Source organism: Cupressus sempervirens, chromosome 8 (assembly GCF_028749045.1).
Source record: "Cupressus sempervirens isolate cs-2001-9-10 chromosome 8, ASM2874904v1, whole genome shotgun sequence".
NCBI lineage: Eukaryota > Viridiplantae > Streptophyta > Pinopsida > Cupressales > Cupressaceae > Cupressus > Cupressus sempervirens.
Window position 1 is genome coordinate 365725302 of NC_143125.1, and position 19985 is coordinate 365745286.

Here is a 19985-nt window from a genome sequence, read left to right on the forward strand (position 1 = left end):
TTTTCTAAAATACTCTAGGCAAAATTTTAACCAGATAAATGCGATTTTGCCATTTAATTCAATTCCAATCTTGCAATGCAATTTCAATTTTTTAACAAAATAAATCCTTTTCCAGGCAGTCAAAATTCAAACTCCAATTTCAATTTCACTATCAAAAAATTTCCTTTTCACCAAAAAAAGTCAAGGTTTACCAAAACGACTAAATCTAAAAATTTCATTTTGAAAATGCTCAAGTTTATACAATTATTTCAAAATTTTAAAATTCATCTAAGTCCAAAATTTGCAAATTTGTCTTGCTAGATATTATTCTAACCATCAAAAAATGTTGTTATTGAATTCTGTTTGGCCTAAGGATAAAATTACATGTTCCGGAAAATCAAGTTTCGCATTGGGTGAAAACAAACCAAACCCTTCCTGGCCCAAAGGTGGTGTCCAGGTGTAAATTTACCAATTCGGAAATCTCTGGACAACTCCAAATTTACTAAGGCAAATGAAAAAAAGGGGGTCCTCAAAATTTTTGGGGCGATGGTGTGAAAACCTCAAAACACTACTTAATACATGTAACACCTTTATTAACTTTCTACTTCAATGTTTTAGCACATATGTGTAAGCTTGTATGAGTTCTACCCACCACGTCTTTGGTTATTTTGCTCTGATTATTTAAGCATTGTAATGCCTAATGATTAGTATAGGGTGTAAATTTCCTTCTTTTAAATAGGATTTAATATTAAATAATAATAATAAAATAAAACACAATATATTATTAATTTTTATTATTGAAGTTTAATGAAGGGTCAAAAGAGAGTCGTGAATCTCTCAAACATGGGGTATGAAAGAGATAAGAGTTCATTTGAAAGGGGATATGGAGGAAGGAAGAAAGGATGAAGCATGGGAATTGAGGAAGGATTAATGGAAGAGGAAAGGATTGCAAAGAAAACAAGGAAGTTACTCTTTCAAAGGGAACAAATGCTGAAGGGTGGTTACTTTTTTATGGTTGTAATTGTGAAAGGTTGTGACTCTTTTAAAGGGTAGAAATGATAAAGGGTTGTACTCTTTCAAAGGGTGATAATTGTGGAAGGTTGTGATCTTTGCAAAGGGAAGACATAATGAAGATTTTTGACACACTCACATTGGAAGATCTAAAGGGGAGAAAGCTTGAGGACATCCAAGGGAGATCCATTTGAAATTTATTTTACTATTCTCAAAAGGAAGCAATAGAGGGTGGTGACTTGATCCTTATGAAAGGTAGTGACCCTTTCACCAATGAAGTATAAAGCATAAATAATTCCAAGCATTCAAGGATCACTTATCAAACATCACTCATGAATCCACAAAATCAATCATCAATTACTAGATCAAACAAATAATCAATCAACAAGCCATCCTTTCAAATCAGCATTCATTCAATCATCATTGACCAATATATCAAACCAACGTTCATTATATCCTCGTTTATCAATCATGTAATCTACACCACTTAATCATCATCCACTAATACATGAAATCTAAGTTACCACTCCTGGAAGGTGGAATTCAAAATTTAGTTTGCTGCAAGTTACATTTGGTTCAAATTTGCTCAAAATTTTGCCACGATCAGGTAAATTTGTTTAAAATTCTCTCAAAAGGACCTTGTCAGAATTTTGGAAGAATTTGAAAGACTTTTGATTTGGACGGAGGAACCTAAAATGAATTTGGGGTGAATTTGACTGAAAGTGTCATTTTTATTGACTTTTCTTGTAATGACCCTACTGACTCACTCTTGACCATGTTGTAGAAGTAATACTGTTTTCCTTGCTTTTTTGAAAATTCGTGATTTTTTAATCTTTTTTGGATTAAATTTTGAGAAGAAATAAAAACAATGCATAGAAATAATTGGCAATCCACACTCATTTAAAATTTTGCAAATATATACAATGAATTACAACTATAGGAAATGCACATTTATTAAATATCTAAATGCAAGGAACCTGGTATACATGTTGGGTTTCAGAAAGAGATGGTATTGATCAAGAATAAATCCCAATATTTATGTGGGCCTCTAGGAATGTAATCAAAGACCTGCGAAAGTGTAATGCTGGCCAAACTTGCACTAGCAACGTCTCAAAAACAAATTGCAGCCATGGAAATCTAAATGTTGTTCCTCTATGTAAAAATGCATCCCTTGATGCCTGACACCAATCACTTGTGCTGCCCCAGCAAACACTATTTCTGCCTTTGAATTACCAAAAACACTAGCCGTTCCAACCTCCTTTGAGTAGAATTGATCTTCAACACACTATTGACTCCCAACAACAGATTTAAATATTTTCTATGCTCAAAACTTCAACAGTAATACCAAATTGATTGAGTAATGGAATAACTAGACCTGACATAGAATGTCTCAAAGTGCATGCAAAGACATGACGTCCAACCATGAAATTTCTTCAAAACCCTCGTAACCAACTTCTCCACAAAATGCAAACGAAAGATATCCAAGAACGATTTCATTTGCAACAAGCCATTGCTTTTATAATAATTAAACAAATCTTCCTGATCACTCCAATAGTAAGCTTCAGGAAGACCCTTTTCACTTAAATGCCCTTTGCTTTGTACTTAGGTACATATTTGAATAATATAATTTATTAACTCCTTTTGGCTTCAAAAATGACCTTTTCATCAATATCATGATATTTTGACACACAAGGTCATTATTTCCTGTGCCCAAAACTTATAAATTTTCAACCTAGTTCTAATGAGCTATGATAGAAAAGTGATTAATATACAATACTGAAAAAATAACAACCTTAGCGTATTTAATTAAATAATAATCACAATTCATCCGTCTTGCGAAAATGATTGAAGACGCATCATTATCAAAATCTGATAGCAGATGAGTGATCCTGACGAAGAAAGATGATGCATGAACGTGACGAGGTGACTTACAAAAAATAGATGCTTCCTCCAATATTATTGGAGCTCAAACTAGAAGCCAAAAATAAAAATTGAGAGCATCATTCAACTCCTCTAACTCATTTGAGCTCATCAGAACCATTGATTGACTTACTACAAATAGTAAGTGCCACCAAACAAAGTCATAATCCTCAATAGGGTCCCCTAATCACTAGCATTAGCCTACAAGGACTCAATAATAGGCTAAACCCACCCACTATCATGGTCATGCTAAAAAGGGGCATTACATTTTCAGAAACATTTTTTGTCGACTCTATTCTAATTGACCATCCAACCCAAAAGTGACCACTAAAAAGGCAAAAAGGGTTGTTTTATGTGTCATTTGTGCATTTGTGAATGAAAAGAAAAACTTCTTGCCTCCATTTGTGTATCAACTTATTTGTTTTGCATATATATATATATATATATATATATATATATATATATATATATATATATATATATATATATATATGTCATAGTTGCATTGGGATGGGGGTACGGGTACATAAAGTGTTTTACTATAATTTTAATATTTTATAGAAAAGCTTAAAAATATGAGTCCTGATATTTAGAGTTTTCAAGAATAGTGATATGTTTGCAGATGTGTAAGTTTTCATTGTTTCAGTTTCAAATTTGCAATATGTTTGAAAGAACATATATGCTATTTATGAAAATAAAAAAATCGGAAATTCTATATGTTTTGAATCTCAATACATAACATACAAGGAAGTTTTTAAATATGAATAAGAAGATCATAAATCATTTAACAAAATATTGCAAATGATAAATTTTAAACTTTTAACCTAGATAGTGATAAAGTTTAACAGTTTATTGTTTAGCGTTAATCAATTGACAATATTGTATCAAATTTTCAAACTGATTACATATAAGATAATGGTTCGTAAACAACAAACTATTACATAAACAAAAATCCAACATGGACTTTTTTTATTGTTTTGTCTCCAAAAAAATTAACAAGTGCTGATGTGGCGTTTCCCCTCCAGGGTATGTACCCCCGGGGAGTACTCGGTATGGGAAATGTGTCCTAGTACCCTGTACTTGTCCCAGGGGTCTGGGTACACCTTGTTGGAAAGAGAGGTCAAGGGGGTTGAGGATGCATTTAAGACCATAAGGGATTCATGGATTGAGATAGGGGTATTCATTGTTTTAGTCTTTAGATGGGTGGAAAGATTCAAGAAATTTTCTTGAACAATGTCAAACGGGTGTCCAGTTAAGGGGAACTGTTTTTGAAATCCATGGGGCAAGTAAAGGATAGAAAATTTATTGCTGATATTCTCATCTTTTCCATTGAGACAGTAGGACCTAGAAACATTGTTCAAACCATAACAAACATTACAAAGAATTGTAGAGTTGCTGCTTTGTTGGTTGAAGAGTGATATTGACATATCTTTTGGACACCTTGTGTGGTCCACTCACTCAATCTTATGCTACAAAAAATTGGGAACAAAAGTCGGTGGATGAGGTGTACGTAGAGGATGAGGGCATCCAGATGTTCATCATAAACCACCACATGTCTCAAGGAATTTTCGGATTATTCTCAAATTTGGATCTATTAAAGGTAAGTGAACACGAAGTAGTAATTTATTAAAATTTAATTGTATTTTCTGATTTTCATAATTTGATTGTGTAATGTGTATTCCTTCTTAAAGTTTGCCTCTATTTAATTGTACTTTTTTGTGTTGATTTATACTACAACTTATTTTGCATCTAACTTAATTATCTTGGGACAACTTGTGAAAGTGAAAGTGGCTCTTTGCAATATGGTGATCAGAATCAATTGGTTTATATTGAGCCAAAGCAACATTGAGAGGGCAACAAAAACTAAGCAAAGGATATTGGATGAGTCATGGTTGAAATGTGTGGAGTATCTCCTTAAGTTCACTGAGCCCATTATGGGCTTGCTTAGTTGCACTAATAACATGGATAGGCCTTGAATTGGTGAGGTGTATGATATTATTGACTCGATGCTTGAGAAGATGCAAAAATCATAAATGAAAAAGAGAAAGACCTTGAGGAGAGCTTCTTCAAACAGTTGCAAGCAATTGTTGTAAAATAATGGAACAAGATGACCACTCTACATCTTTCTTGTGCATTGACACCAAAATATTGTAGCAAACAATGTCTTGGTATGCCGGGACTCTTTCTTGATAATGATATGCAAGATTTGAGTACACATGAGCTCGTAGAGTTTGTGAATGCAAGGGGTGTAAGTATTGATGTTGTTAGCCATTAGTTTAATAAGGATGCTCATAGTTGGTGGTACCTCCATGACTGATAATTCCAATTGTTGTAGCCCCTCACAATTGATATAATATCACAAGGAAGTTTTATTTATAATTTTAAGTCAATTTGTCTTTATAGGTTGTTAGTAATTTTATAACTTTAATAATTTAGTTCTAATTGTTCAATTTGTCTTGCCTTCAAAGGTTGCTAGCTCATTTGCATTAGAAAGAAATTGGAGCACATATTCTTTTATCCACTCACTGAAGTGCAATAGGTTGCAATAAAAAAGAGTGGGTAATTTAGTATATGTGCATTCAACTTAAGTTTCCTTTCACAAGCAGAATAAATACAAAGGAGAGTCGAAGATGTGGGATATGCATTCATAGCATATGGATGTGGATGCTTCCACTTCTCAGCTTCCAATTGCTGCATTGGAGGACTTGGACATTGAGAATGTTATTGGTGCAGCTAATCCTATTGGCATTGGTACCATTTGTAAATCAACTAATGTCATTGAAGCAGAAGATTTAGATAATGAATAATCCATTAGATGATTGAAACTTAATATAAAGTTCCAATTTTTGCAAGTTGAAACAATGATACTTGAACTTAATATTATTATTTTAATATTTTGATATTAAAATTGGAGTATATGATGCTATGATGGTATGATCATGATGCTATATATACAAGTTTACGATGGTTTTGTTGTTTATATGATATATGACATCCTAATCATAATTCATGCTTACAAGCCACATATATATTACATGTTTTTTTTACTAATCAACACAAACAAGCACAAGGCCCATTTCAAAATTTTTCCATATTGCGAAATGGTTCTTTGAACTTGAACTTCTAACAGCAGCTGAAAATTGATTAGTAAATTGTCGTGCAAGGTCTTTTCATTATCATTTTATCCCCATTATAGGGGACCCATGTTGTATAACATGTCAATTTAGGGACCTTAGCTAGGGTTACCTTAAGAGAGTAGAACCCTTTACCATTAGTACTATCGGATTTCCTCCTCTTTTAAATGAGCAAGTGTTTCTCATATTCATGAAAAACACCTCTATTTTACCCAACTTTCTCTTATATAGGTTTGAAGCTCTCTCTACATCTTGTTTGTACACTATTTAATGAAATCACATCTATTTCTTTTGTAACAATCTGCCAGGGAACCATTCCGCTTCTTTGCTTTGTTCGTGGGCTGCACCTCCATTTTCATTTGTAATGCTTTAAGCTACTGCCATACATATGGTTGACTTTTACTATTTTTAAGTCAAATGCTATACGCTTTCCAATATTTCATAATCTCTCCTAACTCAAGTATATAATTTACCTCTAAGACCTGCTCTGAACATTCTTCTTGTTCCAACATAATTGAGATTAAGTTCTTAATAACATCATTGCATTAAATGATTTATGCTTTGTAGTGGAAACATCTTGGAGCAAATATCAAGTCTCTTTCATTTTCATTCTAGATTATTTAAGATATCCTATATTGCCTAGAATGTATTTGTTTTCACATAGAAAGATAATAATAATATAATTTGTTAATTTACATTTCATTTCTTTTGTTTAAACTGGAGTTCCCTGACTCACTGTGAGTTTGGCGAGTTAGTTGAGTCATACTTGACAAGTTGGGTGAACTTTGACTTGGACTTGGCCAGTCAAACACCTGACTTGGTTGACTCGTTGAGTTAGCGAGTCACGTGGATGACTTGTCGAGTCCCAACCTATTGACTCAACCATCGAGAACTAATGTTGAAAAAGAAAAAAATGATGTTTTATTAACTTACCTCTTGCCTCCAACCCTAAAAGGTGTCTTATTTGGTATTATCAATATTGTTTTTGGCATCTTAAAAATTCTAGAAATGATGCACGCTATGGAGCTTTATGTGGTTGTCAAGGTGCTAATTTGGTCTTGGCGATGGGTGCCCTGCCCATTGACCCTTCCCTAAACCTCAAGCTCTTTATGAGGGGCGTTGCCTCTAGACCCTTGCAAGGGGCTTTGCCCCTTGACCTAGTTGGGGGCGTTGCCCTTGTCTATCTCCCACTAGGGGCATTGCATCTAGAACCCTGCAAGGGGTGTTGCTCCTTGACCTCATTGGGGTTGTTTCTCCCAAACCCCCATTATTTTTTTGAGTATCTTAACAACTTTGAGTTTGCACAATACAAGGTTGTATCCTAAAATCTACACTCTTGTCATCAGTCTTCTTGGGTATTACTTCATGTTTACATTTTGTCTAGAAGATGACTTTTCTTTTGGGGCAAAGGATGAGTAGGTATAAAATGCCTATGTTATGTTTGATAATATTGGTTATATGTTAGTGTATTAATTGTCATCAATGTATAAATTTGCATTTATATTTATTTGATCGATGTATATTTATGTATTTGATCAAATCAGCTTGTATTTGATGTTATTGTGTCTTTAAGCTTTATTCAATAATGGGTGCATGAAACAAATTTTAAATCCTTAAAAAATTCTAAAGTTCAAATTTTTTTTCACTTTGCCGAGTCACGAGTTGAGTCAGCCTTATCAAGTCCAAGCTCAGTCCAAGCCTAGAAACTATGGTTTAAACTATCACACATTTATGGGATTTTCGATTCTTGCATTAGAAACAATTCCTTAATTATTAGAGATGTTAACAACTCAAACATACACTCGTACAACAACATAATTCTATATTAGCGTATACATATGACTAACAATTTCCTAATAGAATGTTCTTCACAATTTCCATGAAATGTGGGTGACTTCAATTTTTGACCATTGGAGGCTTTTTGAGTTTCCATTGTTTGCATCTGCACTATTCTTCTTGATTGAAATTCTCTACTCTTATGAATGTTTTGTGAGGTGCTTATTTCAAAATCCCTTGGTCAAGAACATATTGTCAATGGTCTAGTCTCATTCCAATGAATATGGTTGATGATCTTTGGTGCTCTTGTGTTTTGCACTTGATATTTTGTTACTTAATACTAAAAGACGATCTTCTTTTCATGCTGTCTCAATTTTTGTGCTATGCGTTTTATTTTGGTTTCTTTTTTACTTGGATCTCTCAGTGGTATACAATTTTCCAATTCTGGGGAGGACTAAGAGAGTCATGGTAGGGGGAATCTCTTTTTGAAATTAGTGAAGAGTGATTGCCAATGCTCAGACATCTTGTGGCAAGTTATCATTTCTCTATTTACATCATCAACTTTGGACAAGTGTACACTTTGCTTACCTAGTTTGGAAACCAAGCACATTCTAGTTTTCCTATTAGCTTCTTGCATATTCTTTCATGCCTGTGCAAACAAGATATCAGATGTAGAGGTGATTGCCAAGGCTACTGGGTTATCCTCTGAAGGTAGAAAATTGTAAAAGACCTATCTGGTGGTGGACAATGACAACCTTAATAATTTTTTCAAAGTGGTGAATATCTGATTAACATGTAGGGAGGATATGAAAGGGGACAATTGCCACCACCTTGGAACTAGGTTTGTTTTATGATTTTGAAGTATTTCACTTTAGAAGGGTGTTTCAAAGTTGCTATTATTATCGCATGCCTCTTCTCCACCATTTTAGAAATCATGATATCATTTCCTTCTTGTTTTTTTTGCTCAATTCTCTTGAAAATTCAATTTTGGAAGCAAAGGAGAATGCTCAAACCCAGCACAAGGCTTTATACTTTTCATCCAGTCCTTTGTCCCACTAAACATATTATGGTGTATGAGGCCCCCCAACCTGCACTCAGTCTCGCTTCCTAATATTATTGATGCTCTAGGGCCTAGCAAGACAAAGTGTATATGCCACCCAAGTGCCTTTAAGATTATCTCTAGACTTGGGATCCTTGAAACTCCCAATCCTAATGGCTCCCTTGCCAAACCTAGTGGAATGAAAAGAAAAGCATCCAAATTTCTCATTGCTACCATAAGAAAAGAGAAAAAAAACCCTCCCCTCCTCTAAGAAATCCAAAATTTCTGTCTACGAGGTGATTAATAAGGAAGATGTTGTCGTCAAAGAACATAGTAATCCTTGTAGATCTAATAGGTTGACACACCGGTCAATGAAGAAGGGTAAAAAATTGCTGGTTGACTTTGATTCCAAGGAAGATGGTGGTGACTGGGGGAGTGGGAAGATTGAAGATAAAGAAGAGAAGGGGAAGATAGTTGAGGGTAATGGCACTGAAAATGAAACTCTTGGCAACTCAAATAAATCAACAACTAATAGCTCCACTCATATCTCTGACAAGGTGAAAGAGGAGCTGATAGACCTGACCGGGGATATGATGCTTGAAGAAGTAAATGTCAACCATATTGCTGGTCATTCCAGCTATACTAACTTCCTACCCTAGAACTGGAAAATCTGAAGACCGAGGTAAGGAAATTGAAAACCAAAATGATTGATATGGAAAGGATAATGGGGGTTGTCTCCAGGTTCAACCTCTGGACTTTGCGGACTTCTCTACGTTTGATGCAGCAAAAGGTTCTCGGTGAGGATAGAGAAGACAAAGATAATTACAAGGACTTATTCAAGTTCCTCAAGGATGACTGGAGCCATGTGCTTTACCAGTTGGGTTGTCACATCGAGTCTCCTTGTCATGTTTAATTCTTGGCTGAATCTGGTTCTTAACACTTTTTACTGCTGTGGGGCTCCTAGAAAAACTTCCTTTTTGATGTGCTACTCTAATCTAGACTTATGCTCTAGAAGGAACTTCATTTTTAATCTAAACTTATGCTCTAGAAGGTATTAAGATAATATCTTATACTTTCTATAATGGTCAACTACTTGTCTATAGTCCGTCTTTCAGTCTAGATAGGAATGTTTCCTATCCAGTCTCTTTTGTCTTCAGTCCAGATAGGAATGTTTCCTATCTTGTCTCTAGTTTTGTTTCTAATTCCGTCTTCAGTCTACGTTGTTTAGAAACAACGTCCTTGTAATTCTTTATAAGGAACACATTTGTTCCTTTGTTAATCAATCAATCATCCGGAAATTCGTTAATCTGCCAACTCTTGTCGAATCTTGTAACATGGTATTAGAGCTATTACTTAAATTTTTTCAAAAAAATTTATAATTTCTTCGTGAAATTATTTGTTTAAATTTTTTCAAAATTTTTTTTGTTGAATTTCTCTAAAACCCGTTTAGGATTTTTGGCCTAGAGAAAATCCTGAACTCGGGTCTGCCTGTGTTTGTTCAGCACACTCTAGCCCCATTCGTCCATGCACATCAATCCTTGAAGAAAAATCTGCCATTTTTTATCAAGAAATTTGAAGTTTTTTCAAGCTTTTTTCAGCTAGGGCCGTTTTTTTTCGAAACCCTAATTTTTGGGGTCGAAAGAATATTTTGTTTGCAGATTCTTGGTGGGTTTTTCGAGAACTCAACTGGGTTGTCGTCCATTTTTTCTGGGTGCCTCGATTTTTGTGCCTCAATTTTCGAGCCAGCGGATCCAGAAAACGACGGCAGATTCTTTTTGGGTTTTTCGAGCTCTCTTCTGGGTCATTCTCTGATTCTTCTGGGTCTTTTGTATTTTTGCCTCGAAGAACGTGCCTTCACAGATTTTCACAGTTTTTTATTGAAAAATGTACCATGGCATCTCTAACAAATATTCTGCTCGAACATAATTCCAAATTCAATGGTCGCAATTATGGAACCTGGAAGCGACGCATCATCGCAATCTTCGAATATCAAAACACCGATCAACTTGTTCTGGGTGTTACGCAGCGTCCGACTTCTCCGGGGCGTGATCAAGATACATGGGATCTGAACAATCGAGAGGCAGTAATGCTTCTCAAACTATCCGTAGCTGATGACCAGCTTTCTCAGATTCCATCCAGCAAGACAGCTGCCGAAATCTGGACACATCTAAAAGGTCTTCATGAGACTTCCGACAAGAGCAGAGCCTTCTTTCTGAAAAACACTTTGTTTTCTATTGTCATGGATGAGCGCACCTCGCTCCAGGCACACTTGAATCGGATTCAGGAAATCCGTGATCAGTTACTTGCCATCGGTCGCAAGATGGAGGAAGAGGATATTGTGGTAATCACTCTTCGAAGTTTACCAAAATCCTATGAGCATTTTATCGAGACTCTTAACATCACATCTACTGGTGTTGATCTAAAATTCACTGATCTCTACACCGTGCTGCTTCAGCAAGATCGGTGGAAACAACAATTTGGTAGCAGCTTCAGTTCCACCTCCACTGAGCAAGCCTTTGCTACAAAATCCTTTCAATAGAACATTGGCAACCATCAGTCTTCTCAGCCTTCCCAGCATCAACCTTCTGCTCAATCCTTGGATGGCTCTACGAAGCAAAATGTACAGTGTAATTACTGTCACAAGTTCGGCCATATGAAATTCGAATGCCGGAAACGTTTGGCTGCCCAAGCAAGGCAAAATGCTTCCCAGCCAACAACACAAGTTGTCGAGCTTCCTGATCAAGGTGAAGTTGCATTTTTCGCCTTCTGAATTTGTTTCTGTTTTTTTGGGTTTGTTGATTTTCTCCTCAAAAATCATTTCAAGTTGTCTGTAATACGCAAGGTTGCGTGAGGTTTTGGGTTTTACCGTTTTTTCCACAAAAACGAAGTTTTGTAATTGCAACTTATTTTGAGTCATAGCACTCTTCTGGCAAAGCTTCTTGGTTTCAGCATTCTGTAGATCTAGGGAGGGTCTCAGTTATCACAGAATGTTCCGACATCTGTATGTTGACCATTAAGGGAGGGTATTAAGATAATATCTTATACTTTCTACAATAGTCAACTACTTGTCTATAGTCCGTCTTTCAGTCTAGATAGGAATGTTTCCTATCCAGTCTCTTTTGTCTTCAGTCCAGATAGGAATGTTTCCTATCCTGTCTCTAGTTTTGTTTCTAATTCCGTCTTCAGTCTACGTTGTTTCTAAAAAGAAACAACGTCCTTGTAATTCTTTATAAGGAACACATTTGTTCCTCTGTTAATCAATCAATCATCCGAAAATCCGTTAATCTGCCAACTCTTGTTGAATCTTGTAACAGAAGGAACTTCATTTTGTTGATAGATGTTTGTACTGTTGATAGTTTTAGGTTTTATATGAACTCTATAATAATGTGCAATATGCTGATAATCTGGTTGTGCATATACTGGCCAACCACACTGTTAGTGGTAGTATGTAATTGGTTGTTCCTCTTGGCTGTTTTTGATCTTCTTCTGCTGTTAGTGCGATGTTTGTTTTTACCAGTGAAACTTGGGTACTCGCATCCCCCAAAAAGCCCTTGAAGTACTTGTCCCTAAGATGTCCCTACACCGGGTACTTGAAGTACCCAAGTACCCTCACCTCCACCATTCTACAACCATGCCACTGTCGGGAAGGGTACTTGAATTTCTATTTCAATTTTGATTTTTGAATGTTACTATTGTATATGTACTATGTTAGTATGTTGATTGTTCAATGGTTCTAGTTCATATCGCAATTTTTCTATATTCAAGTATTTCAATTTGGTATGTTATATTGAAACATCATTTCATAACTAGAATTTCAAGTTCCATACATATAGCATAGGATACCCCTCTTGCCCTCCCACCCCTCTGCCACCTCCCCCCACTCTCCTCCTGTTGTCCCAAAATTGAGGCCTTTGATCCCCCATCCCAGAAACAAGTCCCGGCGTACCGACGTATCCCAACACCAGTGTTACACTGGTTTTTACACCCTTGGGCAGTGGTTCTGTAAGGGTCACCACCCTTGTTTTGCTGCTTATTAATTAAAAAACATGTAAGCTAGACATTGCAGCCAATGACTCTTTTAGAAATTGTACAGTGATGACAACCAAATAAAACAATACAATGAATGGACTAGCATTCTAGTTTGGAAATTCAGGTAGTCAATAATGGCTTCAATACCAAATCACTTGGGATTCAAGGCACTGAATACACACAGGTATAGGGTCTATTTTATATATATCCAAATGTTGTGCAAAAAAACAAGTTAGAAACTTCAAAATTATATATATCTGTAGCAGTGATCATTATAGATATTGCAAGTTTAAAATGATTCTAACATATCTATGCCAGTTCTGTGGTCTTTTCTTTTAATAAATGATATTAGATCTTTTTTAAATAACTATGTTGACTGCATAGGAAGAAAACAAAATTCCCCCAGAAATTTTAGGAAGAGCAGTAGGGACATCATAGACTATTTAATAACAATTTTAAATGTCTCATTCTACACCTAGTTGTAATATTTAGTGTAAGCTTTTAAACCAAAAGCCACTAATAAATAACCAAGAACCCAATGTGTATTGGGTATATCTGGAATGTAACCGTCTTTCTTTGGAAGCAAAGGATGGAGCACACAGTGCTGAAGGTTAGCTTAGCGAATTTCTCTGCTGCTATTTTTAACGACTTTCTCACTTCCTTATCTGATCAATCAACTACATGTTCCTCTGTAGACAAATGGGTGACATCTGGCATGTGAGTTGTTACCTGTAGAGTTTAATGCACAATTTGTTATGCTCATGTATGTATGTATTTGAAACAAACAAACACACACACACACACACACAAGAGCTTTGCAATTAGCACATACCTTTTGCTCGGAGAATGGGTCAAAGTTCAAACTAAAGTCAAGGAGAGGAAGAATATTTGTGCTCTTAGGCATCGACCATGATTTTTCTGGGGTCTTCTATGAGCCCAAATATAATTTTCTTTAAGCCATAGGTTTCAATTATTTTATCTGAATTGAAGACTAAAATTCCAAATGTTTACTCAGAGAAAATATATTTTTTCTTTTCTGATGACTGAAAAAGTGCAGAAATTACAATGTGAATGAAGTATCAAAGTTGTGTAGACATGGAAACAGGAAACAAATATGCATTGTTATTGAAATATTAGTTCTGTAAGTTCATAGTAGTTTCCTGAGAATGGGCCAAGAAAGCTTCCAGTCACAAAATGGTGACTATACTTTGGCCAAGACACATTCTCAATATATTATAATATCATTAAGTAATGCGCTGAGTTAGTTTGGATATTTATGTGGGTCCTGGTAAATTTTGATTCTATTGCTTTTCTTTTCTGTTAGTCAATAAATTTGATGTCAGTTGTATTTTTTGTTATTTCAAAGATTTTATGTCTGTCAGACAGTTTCTGTGGATGGTTATTGTCGGATTCTTCTTTTTCCAAGAAGTCAAAGATAAGAAAAGAATGGGTTCTATAGACATCACGTGCTAAATGAAGGTGGTAAAAATGGAAGTTACACTGAAGAAGCATAACCTCAAGTGGCATGAAGAACTTTATGTTTTCTCATAATCTTCATTAAGTGAGACAACTTAGTTTCCCTTGTTACTTGATCTTGTTCTCAATTTGCACTCTCTGCTATACGCCTACAACCTATATTCATCCTACATATGATTGAATTATTCACTCAATGGCCATTCATCATATGTCAAGTTATAATCTTATTTCTCTGCTCGCTGTCATTGTTAACATTGAAAAAATGACAACTCTTGATGATCATTATTCTTAGTTTTTTTAAGGGATAAACAATGCTTGAACTTTGGGTAAATACTAAATAGGGCATAGTTCTAAAAAGTTTTCAACATTCTTGTCCTGTTGTAAAATCTTGTGTTCACCTGTCAAATCATAAATACATGGGAAATTCTCAGCATTTTCATGAGATAGAGTTGTAACTTGAGACTTGCAAGACAAGTCAATCATTAACACTAGCAAAGTTTGTGATGCGACAATTTATAAATTCGGTAGCTTTGGACCTTTGCCTTCTTCTTTTGACTTAGTTTGCATGCCCAATTCCTCTACTTTTTTTTCCAGGTTGAGTCAGGAACATATTGGATGATGAGTTGAACTCACCCTGTGAGTTGAGTGACCAACTCGAGTTGAGTGACCAACTCCAGTACCACAACCCTTTATTGAAGCATGTTTTCTGAATCTTGAAATTCTTTTTAAGTTGAAGAAACCTGTTCTTTATAGACGTCTATTTCCTCCTTTATTCCCTTGCCTTATATGTGAAATGCAAAGGATGATGTTGGTGTTAAATACATCTTTATGTCAAGCTTTGGTTCCTCATCTTTATATTTAGGACATGTGCAACTTAAAATGGTAATTAACATGTATCAATGTATTTTGTATACAGCTACTGTTGCACTTCTAGATTCACCTTTCAACTGCTCGCATTTAATGTACCTCACATCTCATATTATTATATAAATAAAATAATGATAGCCATTTTAAGCAATTGAGATTTGAGACAATAGTTGAAAAACTTGAAAGAGTTTGAGTGCCACAATAGGCCACCTTCAGTGTATCATGGTTATGTTAATATTATGTACATGTTTAAGTGCTTGATGCTCAGCATCTTCTATGATGAGAACTTGCATTCATATGGTATAATTTAAGAAATGCTATTAAATTGTTTGATACTGGAAGTCACTGATAATTATTCTTCTGAGAAACAAATGATTAATAATAAGCTTTAAATAGTTTGATTCAGTGAATTAGGTCTTCCATTAAACTAATAATTTCTGATCTTTGTTCTGTGTAAATATGAAATGTCTATCTTTTATGGCATACTCTAGGAAATTGATTAAAAGAACTAGTGATATAGCATCTCTTGGAAAAGGAAGGATTGGAATAAAAGTTTAAAAGTAGGCGACGCTAAAGTTTTTAGCAAAACTTTAAATAATAAGCAGAGATTGACTTTGACTGGTCAGTTGTATTGATCCTACTGTATGACGATAGAGGTGATGCTATGTAATGCTGTAGATTCAAGTTTCACTTGTCTCTCAGGAAAGTTTCTGATCTTCTTCTTCATGTTTTTGCAGGTTTTCCTCTATTGATTATATTATTTGTTGACGGATCTTGAAAATATGCCAGCTTTTGTTCCGATTGGGATATTTGTATATAAGTTATTATGGTTTCTTCAGCAGCGAGTGCGCCTTGCTGATTTTGTTGTATAATCTTGTTCTTCACTGTACATAAAAAACAAGTTATCTTTCAATTGAGGTTTTAGAGAAAATATTAACCAGGAGGACATATTGCATGCCTGTTAAGTTTCTGTGGCATGCTCGTTTCAATAAGACTAAAAAATCAAACAAGTAAAAAATAAGAGGTAGACGATTGAAATAGAATCAGTCTTACCAGGCCAGCTGTGAATTGTATTTATAAGAAGCTCATATTGTCATTGATATGTTTATATTACGACTTGCATAATTTTTCAGTATGATAGTCTAAAAGTTGCAAATCTTCATGTTTATGCACTTTCTTGAATGAAAATTTTCTTGTGCTCTTTGATTTGAGGACTAGTTTGGTCTTTGATTAAATATAATAATTCTTACATACGTAGAGTGTTTTTGCATCTTATAAATGATAAATTTCTTGGTCTAGTTATACAAAAATGCATCTTGCAATTATTATATGCCATATGCAGTTGAATGACAGGAAAATTGATTTTTTTTTAATGACACGCACAGTAGACTATTATTAAGAGGAACTCTATAGACTTTATCTTGCACTTTATACTTAGGAACCAGAAAATCTGCTTTTTCGGATCTTTTATTGTTCACATACTCTGCTTATTAGATCCATTACTAACAGTGGCCAAACATTATCCTTATATAGTTCATTTGCAATGCTCCCTTTCTAGATGAGAGGAGTAGAGTGGCAGGTTGGCCTATTTCCGAGATTCCATAGCCCAAGAGGATGGTTAGAAACTCATCAAATGGTTCACAGAGAATAGCAGGGGCTCTTGGAGCCAAATTTGAGGATTGGACTAAATTTTATTAATTAATAAAGAAATAATTGAATACTGCCTAAGTGACTTTTGAATAAACTATCTTGATTGAATATTAAATTCGCTTAATTAAATAATCATAATAAGTGAACAATTTCAATTCACTTTAATGGATAAATCATTATGAGGGCCATGGGCTCATCCCCTAGCTCACAACTTATTAAATAAAGGCCTCCAAATTTAACAAGATTAACAAATAAATAAAGACCAAAATTTGAATAAGTAAATAACATGGTTATGGGGAGACCCATCTCCCCTCTAAAAGACACGTCTCAGAGACTTTTCATGTTTCCATAGACCTCAAAAAAGGTAGTAGACTTAATAATGAAGTCTCCTGAAGTCTCCACTCTCCTAATCCAACAAGTGAAGTCTCCCCAAAGTCTTTTGATAAAAAATAAATGTAAAATATAATATTAAATTATTTTATGTATTTTAGTCCTCATTTTAGTGTTTTTAGTGCAAAAATTGATACCAATGATGACAATTTAAATGATTAAATCATAACCTTGTGGAGTAGATGATAGTACCATCCAAGCTTGAAATTTGACGGTCACCCTTGCTTGTCATATGATTTTTTAATGATGGTTGGGTCATTTTAGTGCTTTTCATTTTACATTTTAAGAAAAATATTGATTGTCAAATTTTTATATATGAACAATTTAATATTTAAAAAATAAACAAATTAAAATAAAATTTCAATAAAATTTATAATATATTAAAAATAAAAAATATACTCAAAACTAAACATCTAATAAAAACATATCATTTGAAATTGGGATACAAAACATAGACTAATAAAAACAAATTAATGAAAGGTCAAGATGAGATAAGATAAGATAAGATAAATTTATGAATGCCCAACAAGAGACCACAAGGGTCTATGGGATTGAAAATCGTACAAGATAAAAGACCGCTAGCTGCAAGAACACCAAATGGTGCCAAGGAAAGAAAGCAGACATCAAAGATGCCTTGATAATAGAAAGAAGAGGAATCTGATAATCTCTTTTGTTGAGCTATGCTTAGAGTTGAGTCGATCCCGTTGTTCATCATGTTCAACAAAGATTCAGGCATCTACAACAGCCAAGACGTAGGATGAGAATAGTAGTTTGAGTTTTCCTAGTGTTCAGTCTTTGGATATAGGTTTAGTCTCAGTTGTTGATGGATGCACTACTCTCAAGAGTATTTTTTTGAGTTGCCACTTATGTCTTTACAAAAACTTCACTTAGAAAGTGATCTAAAAATAAGATAAAGAGAAGTAATACTCAAAAAATAAGAGAGAAGGAACATGGCCTAACTAGACTACTAAGGTTTGACTTACTATAGTTCATGTAAAAAGAGAATGATCATTGTAAAATATTGAATTTAGAGTCCAGCATGTTTTGTTATGCTAGTCAACCCATTAAAAATGACAACTAAGAAAATAATATCTTAGAAGGAAATTTTCCATAAGAGGATTAGGCCTAAAGAAAGCATCATGTCCAAAGGAATTCGCTAAATAACTGATGTAATCATGACTAGAGTGACTGCAATAAGATTTATCCAAGAATGTAACAAGAGTTAACACAATGAAAACACAAGAAGGAATAGAGAGAACAACACTACCACCTTTATTCAGTTGGAAATCAAATTACATTCTGTTGGCAACACACATGTTGGGCTACAAAAAGCCTTCTTGATTACAATTTGGTTAGAGACATTAGATCTAGTTGAAATGATACTTATCCTTAATCTAAAAACTATTGCCTCAAGGATACATTACATTACAATATATAAGAATCACAACACATAGGTCAACCTCAAGATCAATAATATTTCCCAAGCACAAGAGATGTAACCAAGATCAACTCTAACAAAACTGAAACATGTAACTAAGAGATATAACAACCGTAAGATGATAACCATGCAAAATGACACAAGATATGTTAACTAGGGAAAACCTTGGTAGAAATGATTCCCACAAAATGATGCACTAATATAAAAGTTCCTTGTGAAAGGATGTGACCTTGTTAGGAGTCAAATAAATACAATCAATTCATATGAGTCCCTATTAGAAGACTTTGAATTGCTGTTAGAAGATTCCAACCCATTTAGGGGTTGATAAGAAGTCAACTGAACCCATTGTCCAAATTGCTTTAAAATTTTTTGAACTAAACAATCTAGGATAACCTATCCAAGAAGGTGAATTGACTAAAACAACAACTTATCTTGCCAATACAATTCCTTTGAAGTTTCACAACATCACCAACATCAATCTCTTTTCTAACCTTAGCCAAATTCACATCCAACTTCGCATAACATCACATTACATTATATATGACCACATATGATGATTTCCAAATAAGAAAACATCTTTCATTTATACCAAGTCCTAATAGCTCATTAAGTCATCCTTGAGGCTTCCCTAATGTACAATGAAGTTCCACATGCTATAGTACACTTTATATCAATAATATAACACATGTGGTCTCCAAGGAATAATTTGCACATTATCCTTCACAAGTCTTCATAAACTGAAAATCAAATTCCACCATCTCAAACATATTTCTAACCAAAATCCAAGTTCACTCAATAAAATTTAACTACATAAAAAAGATACAACATAAACAACAACATGCAATTTCATGTACATTGGCCTACAACTTGTCCTATAAAAAAACTTTAGTAACTCATGCAAAACTCCATGACTCTTTCTGTGAACATAGAAATAGCATCTATAAACATCCAAGAACTTACTTCTAACCCTACTAAATTTAACTATGCAACCATGACCCTGCTGAACAAAACTATCTATACAATTCTGCTTGATTTGTCTAGAGAGTTGATATGTTGACATTATTGCCAAACCAAGCTATGAATGCAACACATAAGAAATCAATCACCTCCCAAAGCATACTTACAATCTCCATAAGACATTCATCCCAAAAATCTCCCCCTTTGGCATTATTGGCAGCATATGATGAAAAACATCAGAGTTCCAAAAATACCAAAACATATTTCTTCCTCATCTTCTCAACTCAACCAACAATACATGATGAGATCCATTTATGTC

General features: G+C 34.4%; 1 protein-coding gene across 5 annotated transcripts in view; it reads left to right on the forward strand.

Annotated features, from left to right (window-relative positions):
• The window catches only part of LOC149542845 (nuclear factor kappa-B-binding-like protein), a 39857-nt gene extending 23491 nt beyond the window's left edge, over positions 1–16366 (forward strand). For all 5 annotated transcript variants that reach the window (XR_016355530.1, XR_016355528.1, XR_016355529.1 and 2 more), the window contains one exon: positions 15969–16366. The gene's annotated coding sequence lies outside the window, so the exon portion shown is untranslated. The remainder of the gene's footprint in view (positions 1–15968) is intronic.
• Positions 16367–19985: the final 3619 nt, after the last annotated feature.